The 18,119-nt window shown below is 43.4% G+C and overlaps 1 protein-coding gene across 4 annotated transcripts in view; it reads right to left on the reverse strand.

Moving 5' to 3' along the window:
• Positions 1–18,119, reverse strand: part of PTPRC (protein tyrosine phosphatase receptor type C) — a 138,290-nt gene that overhangs the window by 97,247 nt on the left and 22,924 nt on the right. For all 4 annotated transcript variants that reach the window (XM_063407685.1, XM_063407689.1, XM_063407690.1 and 1 more), the window contains one exon: positions 17,027–17,172. The gene's annotated coding sequence lies outside the window, so the exon portion shown is untranslated. The remainder of the gene's footprint in view (positions 1–17,026; positions 17,173–18,119) is intronic.

Raw genomic sequence — 18,119 nt, forward strand, 5'->3', positions numbered from 1 at the left:
ACTTCATACTCTGAGCCTTCCCCAAGGAACATTAAGGCTTCTTAGAAGTACATGACCCAACCAGTATTACTACAAAACACTTGGAAAATGTTACATTGGAGTACTATTAATACACTCTGTTGCATTTGCTCTACATGACTGCATGTGGAAAATCTGATGACTTGCAAGCTTATAAACTTATTGAGATTCCTCACTGATTTTATGAAAGATATGCCACAACTGAACTACCTGACCCGGGGTGATTCCTGGAAGTTCCTCTGGTTGCAGATCTGATTTATTTCCAGGGACATCAGACTTCAACATGCTACCCAATTTCCATAACACTTTTGGAAATACAGGATTTTTGAGTAGATCTGTGCTCCAAAACCAAGCTTTCCACAAAACATGCCAGAAAAATTGCCTCAAAAATTGCCATTGAATTGCTTACTTTAAGAATCACAGCATTTATAATTCACCTGTAACAAACCCAAAGGGCATAAATGTTAATATAAAACAGATCATCAATGTCAATATAACCTAACTTGTATAACCTTCTCTATATATTTCATGTAAATAATTAACAATCCTGTGGCACAGATTTATTGTACAAAAGAGATGGATAGATAAAAACAGATATATAACATAAAGGTAATCTAACTATGTATGTGTCTGTGGCAAACAAATCTAGCATTTTGTGTCAGCCTTGTTTCCATGCAGACTTACTCACAGGAAATGAGCAATCCCATTGCTGGCAGTGGGTGATTCATACCTGTGTTTTAAATGGAGTAAAGGTGAAGTGTGAAGGCAGTTCTGAGTGCAGAAGTGAGATGTAGCAGCCAGGACAGACTGCCAGGGCACGTGGCTGCTCAGAATTGCTCCTGCCATGAATTCTGATCCACGTCTCTTCTCCAAGGGTGGCTGCCCCGCATCTCACACCAACATTGCTGTTGTACCAGCCCATGAACACACAGCCTTGACTTTCCAAAAACCTGGTTCCCCAAGTATCAGGAGGATATGTTTTACCTCTTAATCATGGTTTCCCAGCTGTTAGCAGCAGCAAAGAATGTTTAATTAATGAAATAATTGTGCCCTATAACAGATTACCACTTTTTAACAACATATCAACTAACATGAGTTTCAAGGAAAAAAAAAAAAGTATTGTTTCCTATTAGCACTTAACTGCTCTGTCTGTATGCGCTATGGGTAATGTTTCTTATGGCACAGGCTGCCAAATCCATTCAGAATATTTTCCCTAATGTCTTTTCCATTCAGTTCTGGAGTAAGCAAATTAGCATTCAGCACTTTCCTCTTATTTTTAAATCTTTTTTCTTCCACATCTTTGGAGTCACCCACAAAAGTGACATTGAGACAATAATTTACTCCAAGGTGAAGAGTCTGGAGAATTCTCATCCATCCCCATAACTACACCCATTTCCAATTCCTACTAACTTCTACAATTTCGACTGATTAATTAATATATATGAGCAAATATATATGTATCCCATGTGTATTCTTCATATTCAAGAAGTAATTTTCATTATTTATTCAGTTTTTCCTTCTGAGCATAATTATTTACCTATCTTGGAAAAATAAGCAAAAACTACTTTTCTACTTTTTTGTGTCAAATTCAAGCCTGAGTGATTCATCAGTTTCCACTTAATCACTGCCTGAAAGAGCCAATATTCACTATAAAGGATTTTAGACCTGGAAATATTCCTTCCAAACTTTTTTTTTATGTAGAACTATTGTGAGAAAACCACTGAAGACTTGACTGTCAGCTGCTGGGAATCACTGGAAGTCAGGTGATACCAACAGGGTAGCAATCAACACAGTTTTGTGAAAATCTGTGAGTTCTGCATCTGTCTCTGGCACTTTCTGTGTTGTGCTGTTCCGCAATGTCCCAGCACGTCTGGTGCTCTGCTGATGCTATTGCTCCTATCTGAAACTAGATTCAGTAAGAAAAACACCTTGTGATGGAGGGGGTTGCCAGCCTAACAAGGCACAAGAAAGATGAGTGCGGGGTCACAGTTTGTGCCAGGTCTGTGTGCAGGCACTCTGCTGCCCGAAACAGCCCGCTGTCAATGACACGGGCTGCAGGGTACACCAGAGAACTAAAGAGAATTTCAAAGTGCAAGTGCCTCTCAGGAAAACTGGTACTTTATGAGAGAACTTTCCCTGAAGTTTTTCAATAAGCTCAAGCTTGAAATTGTGCTGCTCTATTATTTTCAATGAGAATGGCTTTAATAAAGAGAACTAATTCTGAAACACACTGCAATACCCTCTGGACCAAGTCTACTTGAACAGAACAAATGGATAGAGCCATGTTCAGTGAAACATGAAAATTTGTCACAGCTTTGATCTGCACAGAAATTCAGTAATTCCACAGTAAAGCATGGTGCTTAGAAATGATTCACTTGTTTGAGATGTGACTCGTTCAAGCACTAAGACCAATATTTATTCTCTTTGGTGGTTAAAAAAGATGTCATACTCTGAAGAAAATATGTTCTACACAGAAGCATGCGGACTTGTCAGCAAACACTGAATGTCGTCATATATACTAATATGTTATTAATTGCTTTGTGGATAGTAAAATCAAGTCCCTGATATACTTCATAGTGAAAATATCTTTCCTCTCCTTGAAATGGAGAGCAAACTTGTATCCTACACACTAACATGGATGCAAGCATTCCTCAAAATCTTGTGCAGCTTTTAAATTAAACTTGAGAATCATTCTCTATTACCACGTGGAAAAGGTAAGATTAAATGTGCACTCGTTAAGACAGCATGCAATTAAAATTCAAAGCATTAACAAAAATGGCACTATGCAGTTTACAGTTGACTTGCAGACATAAAGTTTAATGAGCCTCTTTGTTTTCTCACCCCTCTGCAACTGGTTCCAATTCTTTTAACTGTTCCTTTGCCTTGTAAATTCAGGTCCATGTGAGGTGAAGATCAGTGTGAAGGTGTGTGTAACCTAACGAGCGTGTCTGAGTTTGTGTTTCAGTGCCCCGCTTCCCCTCAGCTGCTCGTGTGAGACTGGAGCATGCAGAGCACCAACAGCAGCCGAGGGCAGGAGTCAGCCCAGAAGCTGGCACTGCAGTGCTTACAAATGTTTGTGGAGAAAAGAACATCAGCGCTACATACACAGGCATTTGCTGACCTTACAGGCTACTCCTGGTGTTCAGAATTCAGCGTGTGGATGGAAGAGCTGGGAATTGAAGGAGCAACCTTAACAAGAACCCATAAACGAGAGGAAGCACACTCCAGCAGCACGGGTTTATAGGAGGTCCAGTTCTTGACAGAAAGCCTCAGGCTACTGCCCTAAGGAAACTGCTAGATGTGCAATATCCAGCTCCTATGCACAGTGGGGGCTGCCACCAACCATTGGGGTACTCTATATTTTTTGTGTATTTCTATTTTTTGTTCTAATACAAATGGGGCAGAGAAGGTTTATTTACAAAAATCACACTGGTAACATGACTGAAAAACTTGAAGTCATCCCTCCATAATTCTATATATGGATTTCATCTGCCTTTCACAAGATCTCTGATCAAATCAAGCACATCCACCTCACCACAGGAGTGCAGGTATGCTGTAGTAATGGTTTGTTGGTTAGTCTCTTTCTCATAGCCATTAGTGTCATTATGGAGAGTGAAAAAACCCATAAACATAAGGCCCCACAAAACTTTCCTGGCTTCTCACTGTCATCGGGCCAACATTTTCTCTCACCAAAAAGGCAACCTGCTTTTCTTTATGTCTGTTGTGTACCCTAATTTATTCCCACCATAACCTCCCTAATTTCCATTTAACTTATGCATCCAGCTTCCATTATCTTCTAATTATTTTTTCAAATAATCATCTTCGTGCTTTCTCCTTCTCTAACAGGAATTCATCATAGATACACATCACATTGCTTCATTTTCCCTCTCTACACTCCTAGTAATCCTACCAAAAGAGCATGGCAACCCTAAAACAAATAGTTTTATGAGGCTGCTACCAAAGAGCATCTCAATATCTTTGTTTGCTGACTTCCCTATTCATCTGTTGCCACATTGTGCTACAAACTCCTGAAGACAGGAACCATCCACCCTTCCAACCTCGGTTTCAAGTCCCACCCACACCACAGCCCTGGTCCCTGACTGTGGTACCCAGGAGTTATCAAACACAAATTATTACTATTAAACAACAGAATTTGTGGAGAGTTTGATACAACAGAATGACTGAGGAACATTTTAAACTGAGAAGCCTTCAGTAATTCCCACTCGTCCCTCTTATACTCTGTAGAAAGCAAAAAGTATTCCCTGTGTTTATCCCTGGGGTGAGATTAAAAAGGCACATTATAAAAAAATCCCATTTGCATTGTTTTTTACTGAAAGACTTTAATTTAACAGGTCTGACCTGGATTAAAAATAATGACCCTCCAAATTCCAAACGTTCCTGATGTAAATACTGGCTGTCCATTTATAGCATAACTCGAGCCAGCTCTTACATTGTAGCTGGCTCACCACCACCTGCCATTAACTGCTTGTTCAAAGTTGAACCTAATTGTACAAAGAGAGAAGGAAACCATCAAAGTTATTTTTTAATCAATCCATCATCTTTTATGCCCGTCTCTAAGCATGCCACTGCACTGCTGGTAGGCAGACTAATCTCTCAGGTATATAAAGGGAAGGGACTACTGCTTTAGCATTACTGCTGGCTAATCCTATTAAATAACAATATGTGTACAATAATTAGATGTCAGAAATAATGGCTGCTGCTCTAGTTCTACCCTCTCCTTTTTTTATTTGACTCTGTATTTCAGGAGAAGGTGATCCAGTGGCCTCTAGTTCTGACCTTTATCAAGTATTCCCGAGATCTGCAGCTCAGCTTTTCTAATCTTACTTTGACTTCTCTTCAGTGACCCCCTATTCCCCATTACAGACTTCCCCAATTACGTCAATATTCACAGTATTCCCTAAAGCACCTCTACATGGAACACTATTATCTCTTATCTATTTTATCTATTAACCTCAGGAACACCAGCAAGCTATTATGGGCTATCACTGTGCCTACAGAAAAAGGACAGAAAAGGAGCTGTGCTTTAAAAGCATATGTGGAAAATGTTTGCCATTTTGAATACATTTTGTGTTTTCTTCTAAAGGAAAAATAACCAGATATTTCAGAAGCAAAGCCAAAAGTATCTCAATGAGCAAAGCTCATCCCTGATCATGTACCACCAGTTGAACTGGCAAATTATTTATTTGTTTCCCAGTCAAGATGTTTGAGGCCTTTGGAAATCTGAGATTTAGAAATAATGTATATTAAGATAGCCAAGATCAATTTTCCCCCACTCACGGTTTGTTTTTTGGGTGGTTTTTAAGTTGCAGATTTGCTCACATGATCATATTGTGTAATACTGTTGATTCCAGATAAAAGGGGAAAGAAGCATACATTTTGATCTACTGGGTTTTGATACTGCTTTTTTTTTAAAAAAAGGAAAAAGTCCCATAATCTTCCCTTTTTCCAAAAAGCTCAAAATGTTTTTGAAAGCTATTTTTCAGTCTGAGGGAGAGAGATGGGGCAGAAGTATACAAATGCTTGGAGCACAGGGGCAAGGAGAAATCCTTCAGCCTTCACTGTATTTTTGGAATGACATTTCATAGGTACTGATTTTATCCAGATCCTGCAGAGACAGAAATATATGCCAAAGTAGTCAAGGCAATTTAGAGGTGCTGAGCTTTTCTGGTGAGGAAAAAAAAATCCACATATTTTGTGCTGTCCATGTTTAAAAATGTTGTTTAATCACAATTCAATTGTATTTTGAAGTGCAGTGCAGAATGCTATCCCCGCTCAGGACTCAGTGCTAATTCCATCTCTAATCAGCAGATGGCACCATGAACTCGTCAAACACGATGGAGACCAGCAAGAAGTATAAATCTATTCCCCCAAAAAAGGGGAATAGGAAAAAAAAAATGAAAAAGACATAGACCCGACTCGACATACATAAATCAGGAATTAAATTCAGAGGGTGTAACTTTCCCCTCACACCACCCCTCCAAAAATAAAGAAGGCTGTGGAACACGCTGTGTGACACCCTGATGCACAAAGAGCAGCTACATCTATAATGTCCCCAGCCTTGCCCTGTCACTGACCTACATTGTCTCATGGCTGACTGTGAGACTGAAAGAAAAAACCAAACCCAAATCTGAAATTATTGAAACAAACAAACAAATAAATAAAATCCCGAGTTTCCCTCTGACCTCCCCTTGCTCCGAACAGCACCTCTGGAGGAGAAGGCCTCCCCTGGGCTGGAAAGGGGACCCAGGAGCAACACAGCAGGGAGCTGAGAGGAGAAGCTGCAGGCAGAGCTGCAGATGCAGAGGTCGAACGGCTGCAGCACGGGGTCACAGGGGTCCAGAGCCCACCCAGCAAACCACAGGCTGAGAGCAGACAAGTGCACAAGAGTTTGCAAGACTTCCTTCTTCCACTCAAACAGCAAAATTTCTACTTGGAATTCAAAGGCTGATAGAGGCAGGCTCCCCATGTCCCTCAGCAGCACCCTATATCTCTGAGGGAGCACAGCATGAGCCCACAGCTCCAGCAGAGGCAGGAAGCAAGCTCTGCTCAAAGGAGCAGCTCAGCGTGTCTGGGTGTCTGCCCTTCCCCTGGCCCAGCCATGCTCATCGCAGCCCCTGCTGGTAGGATAGCTCTCCTGGCAGCATGGAGCTGGCACCCGCCTGGCACCTCTTCAAGCCCACCAGGCTCCCACAGGGCTCTGCTGTGGGCACAGAGTGCCATGGGAAGGTGGTTCCTTGGCTCAGGCACCAAGGGATGTGCAAGATGTGCTCACCCCCAGCAAAAATCTGCTGCCTTAAATATGGCCTTCTCCGTGCTCTTACATATGAACAGTGAGTGTGAAAATCCTGCCTGTCCATCTGTTCCTTAAAGGTTTCTTTCTTTTGCTGCGTGTTGGAATTTCTCCCCAAATCTTCTTCAGCGGCACAAATCACATCAGTGACATTTATAGGTTAGGTAAATGGTATGCTGCTGACATCATCTAAGCACAGTAACAGGCACAGTTAGGTTGTCTGTGGATAGCTTTAATGCTATGGACTTCAAGTTCCATTAATCCTGTTCTCAATGAGCAACAATTAAAATGTGCAGTAACAGAAGTATTGCTCTGAGAAGCAATGGCCCTACCATGCAAAAACCAGAAATTTTCCCAACAGAAGAGAGCATTCAATCAACAGTTTCAACCATGGCACAGAGGTGAAAACTCTGATGCTTAAAATTTAGAGAGGAAAGTAGCACAACCATAAAAAGATGAGCTTACCTTGCACTGCATGGAGTCATGTTGTCTCAGGCCCAAGTAGCAGATGCTGTAAATTTTTGCCACTCCAGACTCTGCATGTCTGGTTGTTGCAGAATGATTTTTCTTCCTGGCCATTCCTTACTATTTTCCTAGCCTGCCTAGCAGGCACAACTCAGGAATTACCAATACCTCAGCAGTGACACAATTGATTAAGTATGAGCAATACCAGCTTGGGTTTTGCATTCAGTCAGAGCTCTGTAATGGCAGCACAAGGGGCCTCGCTTGTTGAGCAAGAAGGGCTTTATGTCATTTGTCCCTAGAGCAAGGCAGAAGTGATCTTGACGGAGAAGGCAGCGAACATACTGTCAGAAGCCATATTCGCAGGGAAAAGGCAGAACAATGGAGATTAAATGACAGGGCAGAAGCAAGGAATTAAATCATCCCCGAGGCTCAGATATTGCAGGCTTCCCCATGACACCTGCAAGAGGCACAGGGGAAGACCTGGAGCAAATCCCTGTGGAAGTCTTGCCGTCTGTGCCAACACGCTGATGGAAAATCTACAAAATCACTTGTGACTCTTCTAAAAATCATGGGCCATGCAACCTCGTGACCAGCTGCACACTCACTTTTCAGCCAGTTTCCAGGCTGAAAACTGGACTGGAAATCAACAGTAGATTTGCTTTGAATACAACTCTCTTTAACTCTTTCTTTCTGTAAAAAACATAACTCCTTGTCGTGGTTTAACATAGTTTGCTTTTTAGTTGGAGAGGGAGCCTACGAGCTGCGGGAGTGGTTCCCTGTAAGGAAGGACCTCGGTGGCTTCCTTTTGACCTGACAAAGCCAATCAGCCAGCTAGTTTGAATATTGACAACCTGTTAAACCACTTAAAAGAGCTGAAAATGCCTCTAAACACATTTAGACATGAACAAAGCCCAGGGAAAGCTCTCTTGTTTCTGGCCATTGAACAGATCACTGGGTGCTGGCCAGGCCGGCCCAACACAGCCTGGCAGGGCCAGGGCAGGCTCTGCTGCGGCACTGGCCCCTTCCCAGGAAGCCTGCTGGGGCCCTTCCCAGTGGGGCCAAGCCCCTTCCAGAGGAGCCCACAGGTTCGTTTTTGTTCTGGCAGTGCTGCCAGGGTCCATCCCAATACAGGGAGCAGCCATATGGCCGGGACCTGTACCAGGAGTGGCCCTGTGGCTGGCGCTGGAGGCAGTGCCAAGGCCAGGACTGCTCGGCCAAAGCTGGTGCGTCTGGGGCAGCACCACACAGCCATGGCTATCTCGGCATGGCTCGCTATGAACTTTGTTTGCTTGGCCGCCTTTAGCCAGCCATGCTGCAGACAAACGCAGCGGCAGCAGCTTTTCCCTTTTTTTTGATTCCTCGCGTGAAGAGAAGGCACTGGTGCCGTGCCATCGGCAGCCACCGCTACTCGCACAGCGCGGGCAGAGACCACCTGACCAACAGAGGAATGGTGAGCCCTGACACAGAGCCTGGATGAGATCAACCTTTCAGCACTGCAGAACTCTATAAAAGCTGCTTCAAGGGATCAAGCTTGAGAGCAAATGGACCTACAAACACCAATTCTTTCCTGAATCAGGAAAAAGGAAAGGCTGAAGACATATAAAACAGTATAGGACACTGAGGTCAGTGAAGGAGAAGCCAAATCTGGATGGATGGAAGAGGTGCCTTTGTTTTGGGCTGAAATCCTCTTGTAAGGCTATGGTGAAGATACAATTGATATCTCAGACCATTTTTCTCCCTGTAACTCATGGAATACATTGGGGAGATGTAGCATTCTAACCACAGCCAGGAACAGAGGCACCAGTGCTGAAGCAAGCAGATGTTGAAGTAACTGTGACCCAATGAGAAGTCTGAACAGAAAGAAATGAGAGAGATGAGAAACTTTGCCCCAGGAATAGAAGAAAACCTCTGTTTCCCAGAGATCAATGAAGAGAACTTTTGCTTTTATACTAGAACAGCTCATCCTTAAAATAATACCCCATAAGATGACATGGTCCATTCAAGGAGCTGTGGGAAAGCTGCAGGGCATAAGAGAGACCTCCACACTGCAAACAGATTTTCCTTTCTGGGCCAGCTGATTTGCTGTGACACTGAAGCCACAAGACAACACTTTCTTGTGGAGAAGTCTCCATGGCATGGCAAGAGAGACTCCTCTCCATAAGAGAACTGAAGAAAGACTATTCTAGAGGTGGTAAACTGACTCAAAGTCCCAGGTTTTGTCTACGTTGTCAGTGGGAAAGAAATGAGGAGGTGGGGGAGATGTGTTCTGAAGGTTTATTCTGATTTCTTATTATTTTTTCTTTTAATTCCATTAACAAAGTTTTCTTCATACCCTTTAAAGTTTCAGCCTGCTTTGCTCTTCTCCTAATCCTTGTCCCACACCAGAAAATGAGTAAATAATTCCAGTGGGTGCGCTGGCATTTAGCCAGCACTAAACCCACTGCACTCCTGCCTGTCCTCCTGCTGTACTAGTGTAGTTCACTTCCAAGTGGTGAAAAGAAAGGAAAATAATTGCCTGCTATAAATCAAAGAAGATTGTGTAGGCCACTTACACACTTCTAACTTGGTAATAACCCCATTCTTCTAGAGGACAGGAGGCACCCTGAACCCACACCTGCCCTTTCAACAGTGCACCCAAACCACCACAGAGCCCTCTGCACATGAGCACCTTTTTCTCCAGATGCTTCCATGCTTACATGGACCCATGAAAGACATTTTGGCTGGGGAGACAGTAATAAGAGATTATGGATTGTCACCTGAGAGACACAAGCACAGTTCCAGGCCTAGTGCCAGGGAAAAGATGTTTTCCACAGACAGGGAAAGAACTGTGTGGGAAAATGGAAAAACTAGAGGTCTGCTCTGTCTGTAGCAGCCTAATAGCTACCATATCTCCCAGACCAGAAGGAAGACACCTTTGCTTTAGACATGAAGACAAGCCTCTGGTCTAAGTCAGATGGAAAACAACCCTTGATATTGCCTTTCCCAGATTTGTGCTGGGAGTGGCCCAATGACTCTGCAAGAGCGAACAGCAACATTTCAAAGTCTTGGTAAATAAGTTCAAGCTCCAATTACAGCAACTTACTGCTCCCATATATTGAATAAAAAACATTTACTTCTGTGGAGCAATGGTTCAGGCTGGCTGTAGCTTTGAGAAGTCCCTTGCTCCTTTTGATTCAGTAATACATGGGGATGATGGGCACTGCTCACTTTACACTTTCACTGTATGCCTCTCCTGCTGGTGTGCTGCCACTGCCTCCCTGGCCTCTTCAGGACACACCTCAGGTTGGTACAAAACTCAGGGATTCTGTGATCTGCTGAAATATTGCAATGGTAATCTTGATTTTTAGACAGCTTTTCCATCTCTTGCCTATAAAATGGAAGTGACAATAGTATTACTTAATGCTAGAAAACTAACTGTATTTGTAGGCAGTCTGTTTGGTCCCCATTTTCCAAAGAACTTCAGGTATGAACCCATTCAGGTATGAATCCATTCTCCTGTTCCTCATTATTTACTTACTTTCAAGACATCAGGACAGGGAAGGCCACAGACAACCAGCATAGTCCTGTTGCCGATGTCCCATTGCCAAATCTCTGATATTTTCCATGGTTACAGGGCTGTGTCCATGTGGAAGGAAGACACTTATATTTGCATGATATCAAGGATTGTGGGGTCCTAGTTGAAACATGAGGATTCTAAACCCCACCAGTACAAAAAAATATCTTCAGCTGGTGCCAAAGAGTCTGTAAGGCCATGCTCAACAGCTCCACTAAAACAGCATCCTGTGCCTGCTTGAAACAGAAGAGAAAGTTACAGAACAGGAGCCACCACCTGCTTGGGAGTCAGCCTGAAATACACCAACAGCAACTGCTGCTCTGCTCCAACAAACAACAGTGAGCTGATGTTACACAATTCAGCTGCAAGGGGAAAGCAACCAGCAGCAATATTAAACAGTTTATTTTATTCATTCACATTGACTTCGTTCATTATCAATATGGGACTGTTTCCCTTATGCTTTTCTCCTCACCAAAACAAGTTTCTATGCAATTCACTCCCAGCTTCAAGTTGGATAAAATCCTTTTAAAACTAGCTGCTTAAAAGGAGAAAGCTAAACTCTTTGGCATGGCTTTGGAAACTTAACATCATTTGTGCTCCTAGCAGGACATCACTGGGGATTCTGTTTAGCCAGAAGGGCTGTGTTTAGGCTAGTGACTGAAACACATCTTCAAGCCCCCCGGAGCGTGTGTCGCTCTGCACAGCTTCCCGTGGGGGAGTCGTGAGGCTGGCACCCTCCTGCTGCCACCACCACACCTCAGCAGAGAGGGACGTGCCTGTAGCACCACTCCATGGCTTTCTCAACTGCTGATATTGCCAGCTTTCCTCTACCTGCAGCTGCTTGTTGTTTAGACAGCTTCTGTAATATTACAGAGCTGCAATGACTGCTCTCGAGCCTGAAGCAGTATTTTCACTGTAAGCACTGCTGCTCAGCTCTTAGAAGTGGAGCTAAGTAATTCTGGGAGAATTTTATCTGACAAATGGAAACATGGTATGCGTGAATTTTCATTAATATTTCACATGAAGAAAACAAGACTGAATCACTCAGACTGTATTGCAATTTAGCCACTATCTCTGGTGATAAGCAACCACACCAAAGCCACAGTTCTCTTCAGTTCCCTCAGTTTAAAATTATCAATGATATTTCTTTGTGAACAGCTTTCTGCTTGCTGGACCTTCTCTCAAGAGCTTACTTACATATTTTTATTTATAGCTAAAGTCTGATATTTTTTTTTAAGTTTTCTGTCTGCATTCCATGCTCCAAAACACACAATCCCTCCAGGGTCCTTCTCAACCCGTGCTCCCTTCACCTCTGCAGCTTTACTGCTCCTCCTCTTGCAGGGCTGCACAAGGCACAGGAGGAAAGTCACCTGGCAGTGGGCACATCCACAGAAGAGAATGGAAACAAATTCCACCAGGCTCAGAAGGCTTCATATCTACCTGCTCGTTATACAACAGTCCTCCAAAGGTACCAGGCTGTGGAGCAGCCAGAGGGTTGAAATAGATTCACAAAACTGTAGGAGCTCTCCCTCAGATTAGTACCAGAGTCTATTGAATTCAACCTGAGAGGCTTGGACACCTTCAAACTATGCAACCACAGAGCTGTGGACAACCTGCCAAAATTCTGCATTTCACTGCAAAGAAGAAACTAACTCCTCGAATGGAACATGGAGCTAATGTCAGCATTCACCCAAAAACATACAGCTGTATAACAGCAATTTGAACTGATTTCAGAAGCAAGCTGAAAGTATCATACTAACAAAATGCACTTTATGACCTAGTCCACACCTAGTTTTAGACACCTCAGAGACCCTTAATGGTTTGGGGCTTTTTTCTTTGTGGGGGTTGTTTTCTGAATTTGGTAATATTTCATTTACAGGAAGGTTGAAGACTTTATGTCAATATATGCACTTGCACCATATTTCTTTAAATATGTTCCAGGAAATGCCATACTGATGAACTGCTCTGTAATGTAATCCTTCAGACTGGAGCAATTCATAAGATCCCAAGGACAAAAAAGCTTTTTCAGCAGGTATAGTTAATCAGGAAGTGAGTATATGCCATATTAGTATTCCCTCAGGGTTTCCAGTCCTTAACCAGAGCATGGCCAGTTTGTTGTTTTTCTGGGAAAACTGTCACAAGACAGACAGACTCATTAGAGTTCCATTTCCACATTCTCTGGAGTTCAGGGCAGAAGCTTTGCCATGTCTGCTCTGAGGTCTTTATTGGTTGTAAACCAGGACAGACTTGAAGGAAAATTCTCAGCCCTACGGTCCAAAAAGCTCACAGTGTAAGAAACAATTCACACCAAGGATAAACTGTGAAATGCATTCCTTAAAGTGTTTTATTATCATTTTTCTTTGAGCCTGGTGCTGGAGGTAGATATCTCTTTGACATAAAGCCCTTTGTCCCACTACCAGTGTAAGAGCTCCAGGGACAAAACTGCAAATTGGTTTCCAAGTCTATTTTAGGAATGGCTTAACAATCAGAAGAGAAAATGTGATATTCAAATAAAATGGCTAAATTTTTCAGTAATAAAGCTGATAGGGTGAGATCTGCTCTGACAGCACAGAACAACAAAATGCAAATGCTCCAGCACTGAGTGGCTTTGCATGGGCCAGCATCTGCTGAAGTCACACATTTCTGCCAGCTGACTTTGGTAGGGAACAAGGCTGTAGGGGAGCTCCTAGGGGACAGAAGCCCAGGGACTGGGGTTGGTGTCACTCCCCCACTGCAGTCGATGGTGAGCAGTATCTGGCTGCAGCTGCATCCCCCAGCACGTCATCATAAACTCCATCAGCCTCCAGGAATCATCCACCAGGGAACACTTATCCCATCACACGAACACCCCAAAATGCAATAGTTTGAGGGACACAGCGGCTCTGAATGTTGCACCTTCCTTCTCCCTGCTGGAGCAGACTCCATTTGAAGAGGACAACAAATCCCATCAGGCTGGCTCATGGGGCAATAACCACCCCAGCACTGAGGCACAGAGCTCTGGCAGGATGTGACACAGGCACCTGGGCAGCACTGCTGCACATGGCAGCTGAGGGTGCCTGCAGAGACATTCAGTCCAGCTCATCTCAAACACCACTCTTTCCAAAAACTCCACTCATAAGAGAATACAAATATACATGTAACTAAACTCAGGTTTGTTTGCGATTAGCACAGAAAGGTTTCTTAGTGTTCGTATGAAGCTATTTTTGAACTGATACAGTTATTTAGTGTTCACTAGCAAAAGCAGAAGACTTTTATAGATTTTTGCCAGAAAAGTAAACCAAATGTTATCAGGTGACAGAGTAACACAAAGGCACCAAAGAGAATGGAGCAATGCCTATTTACAGGAGCAAAGGATCCAGCCTCTAGCATCCTCTGTGCATTCAGATTAAATGGACACACTGCAAGCTTTCATCTGGTGTAAAAAGTACTGGAAAATCACTGTTGGTGCAAAACGAGCTGAGCCTTTGTACTGGCTTGTCCTGTGGAGCACATTGTATGCATTTGTTTGGCCCAATTCACTAAACAAGGCACCCAACCATACACCACGCCACGGGTGTGAAATGCAGCCACGTGCTGCTTTCAGTGTGCCTGCATAAACTGCTGCTCAAAAATCCAACTGGCAGTGTCATTGGCACTGGGGCAGGTCGGTGCTCTGAGATGTGGCTACTTATGGGAAATGGGTATTACTCTGCTTGTCTAAGGGTCTGTCAACACAGGGGAGATTTACTGAGGCAATTATCCTGCCTCTAACAGGGCACTAACCTGCTACAGTCACATTGTTGCAACTCTTAGTACTGAAGTACTTCTTTGCAGTTGAGATTAAATTGCTTTGAATGCAATATAATTATTACGCTGACAGAATCGTAACAGCAAATATCCCTTTGCAGACAAGTTCTAAAGAGCGAAAGGCTTTTCTGCCCTGGAAAAGATTAGGCAGATACAAATAATGAATCATCAGATTTTTTTCTTGCTCCTGTTAGCTGTCGCTGCTAACTGCCTAGGTGTCAGGAAGCCTGAGCTAATGGACTGGGCATGGCTTTAGGACAACGAGTGTCTCATCTCTGGTTTTCACATGCTGAGTGACAGCAGGTAAGTCACCTGGGGTTTTTTGCCTTTGGGTTTGTTAGCAGCACCAATATTTTTCTGGCAAGTCAGTAGAGGCAAAGTGCCAATTTAATAGTCACTGTCTAATTTTCCTATTTCAAATGTTTTTTTCTGCTTAACACTGATTAAATAAACAAGGTATCTATTGCTCCAGCATTCCACATTACCACATTCCCCCCCAGAAATATGGCTCCTCTGCTCAATGGACCTGATGCTGACAGTTGCAAATGGTTTGCAAATTTAGAAACTATCTGAGCTCAAAAGTCAGGTCCTTTGTGTGAGTCTAACCAGTGTAATTCTCTGGAGATAGACCAGGAAGAGCAAAACCACATATGATACAATACTGCTGCCACAGAGGAAGAAGTTCTTTGTTTCAACATAGCATTGTACCTGCAGTGCTGCAGAAATGCATGTGGTGACCTGCAGTGATGCATGTGCCATTACAGATCTCCAAAAATAGGTCTTTCTACAGTAGCTCACCCTGCTAGGTGACTGGGACATGGAGTCACAATCTGACTGAAATGACCTTAAATTCTGTTTGCTGATAGGTCAGTGTTGGTCTAGTCTCAAAACCCACCCCTCACCACAACCCAAGAGCTGTGCTGTGCCACTCTTCCAGAGCATGGTGGGCTGCAGAGACAGCAGCACTGGCTTACAGAAGCCATGTGCCTCTGGAGTCCCTCATACAGCATCTGTCAATACTCCCTATTGCCAGTAAACACTCTATGTGGTCTTCATAGGCACCAACCCATGCACTAACTAGGAGGCTTTCAAAATTAGGGGATAGATAATTTCATGTATTTGAGGACTGGATGCCTGGACCATCAAAATTACTTCAGCCTTTCTTTGGGGTAGCCAAGTCAGAGCATTCTTTTCTGAGACTGATTTTCTTTGCTTGCTTAACTAACAGGTGGGAGGTAGAGGCAATCTCCCTTCTGATTTTCAGGTGCCTGCCAGTGCTCAGGGATGTGGGCACAGCTGCCACAGGCTCCAGCAGGTGCCCAGTCACAGTGAGAAGCCGCAGAGCTCCACAGCCCTCAGGAATTCCTGCCACCACCACTGGGGGAACCATGCCGTGCTGCAAAATGACCAGGCAAGAGCTGGGCTGCTCTGTGCCCTTCACTTTGGGTCTGGACCCTGTACAATGCCCTGTGCTGAGCACACACTGCACCCTGCCCACGTCTCACAGGGATCCTGCCATGGAAGGAGTGTTTCAGAGGCAAAGAGCCATGAGAAACCTCTAAGCAGATAACAGCCTGACATAAATGAGAGGAAGGCAGTACCCCCTTCAGACCCAACTGCAAATAAGTGAAAAAAGACAGTGCTCCCAAGGCAACAGCCTGAGACGATTCAGATGAAAAGCCAGTGATGTGCCATTTTACTCCGGAGAACACCTTGGGATGTGAATTTTTTCCCTAGTATTTTTGAATAGCAAAGTGTAAATCATGTGAAAAGGTATGTGTATCCTTCTTCACCCAGCTGGCACAGGCCACGGTTAGCAGCTAAAAGAGATGATGTGTCCTGTGAAATGCCTGTGAGGAAAAAAAATGGTGAATGTGCCAGCACATGAACATGAACATATCAACCTTTTTGTTCCCTCTTAACACAGAAAATATGTATCCATACTGTTTTCCACACAGCAGCTAAAATGAAAAACACTAGAAACATCTCACACAGGAACAGTTTTTGATAAATAAAAGCAAAGGTGGGGATACACAAAGGAAGCATTTGCATGTGAGCCATTGAACAGTTTCACACACTGAAATGTCTCCATGAAGTCCTGAACTCACTGAGATTTCAAATCAGTTTCATCAATTGGGAAGAGATGAGCTCCTCCACACAAGAGAAAAGGGATTTTGAATTTAAGTCATCAGTGGCGATAATACCTGGAAATTTTCTGCATTATCATACCTTTGCTTTTTTACTCAAAAGTATCCTGAAATACTGAAGTTAGTATCCCTGTCAAATATTCACATCTTAATAAAGTATAACTGTCATATGCCACAAATACTTTCTTCACGTAATCAAATGACCAGTTCATGATCTTGCAGGTACCAAAATGTGCACATCCTTACCTGACAAACAGAAAAAATTCAATTTCATCCATGTGAACCACATTTCCAGGCACGTGATGTGACTCTTGGGGTTGTCTTCTGCAGGGCCAGGAGATGGACTTTGATGATTCATGTAGATTCCTTCCAACTCAGGATATTCTATGATTCTATTAGCAGAATGACACATTTTAAAATCAGTATTCCCAAAGCATCTAAATGTATGACTCATGTAAGTGTTGCACTGTACAGCTTCATACTTTTGAATGAGGTTGTTCATACTTGCTAAACTAAAGAAACATACAAGTCTTTGAAGGCATGGCGAAAAGTTTGAAGTATTAAGCTGTACAACAGAAAAAGAAATAGAGATCACACAAGCAAGGAGATAACAAAGATCAGCATGACATGGCTACCTCGCTTTTGGGGTGCTTTTAAGAGAAGCATTAGATATTCAGGAGTTGCTGAGTATTTACCTTCAGAGAAAAGTCAAGCCCACCTGAAGGTGCCAGACAATCAGCCTGCCTTTGAGTTTCACTTCTACTCTGCCAGGAGACGTTCTGCCTCACCCCAGCAAGCCTCTAAAAGCCCTGTAAAGACTATGACAGGAGGTGTCTTACTCCAGGACACATGGATATCACAGCTTTGGGAGTCAAATAAACACCTGGAAAAGTCATCAGTTTCCACAGTGGAAACACTAATTTCCTTCAGGGTTTTTCTGCAGCTTGTTTTCAATTTGGTGCTTCCCTAATTTTTAATCTCTGGCCTGGAACTGCAGCACTGAGTAGGGAGCAGTGTGGGTCATCCCAGGGAGCATCTCAAGCTCCAGTGCCCCAGGCAGCTGCTCCAGGCACGAAGGGAAGCTGGAGATGAAGGGCATTGTGCACTTTTTAGGCGTAGGTTGTCAGCCAAGTTGCTACGCCTGACACTTTTTTGGTGCGGGCACTCGTTTCTAGGAAACACTTTGGTAAACAACTTTGAAGTCAAAATGAAAAATTACAGCCTGAGTGCTTTTTTTGCTTTTATCCACCGTACCTTCATGACTGTACTTGTCCATTTAAATGGCAAAGCAGTGCTGAATGCAAACAGCCTCCTTCTGCAGGCTGTCTCCACAGTTCAA

This window comes from Prinia subflava, chromosome 10 (genome assembly GCF_021018805.1).
Source record: "Prinia subflava isolate CZ2003 ecotype Zambia chromosome 10, Cam_Psub_1.2, whole genome shotgun sequence".
NCBI lineage: Eukaryota > Metazoa > Chordata > Aves > Passeriformes > Cisticolidae > Prinia > Prinia subflava.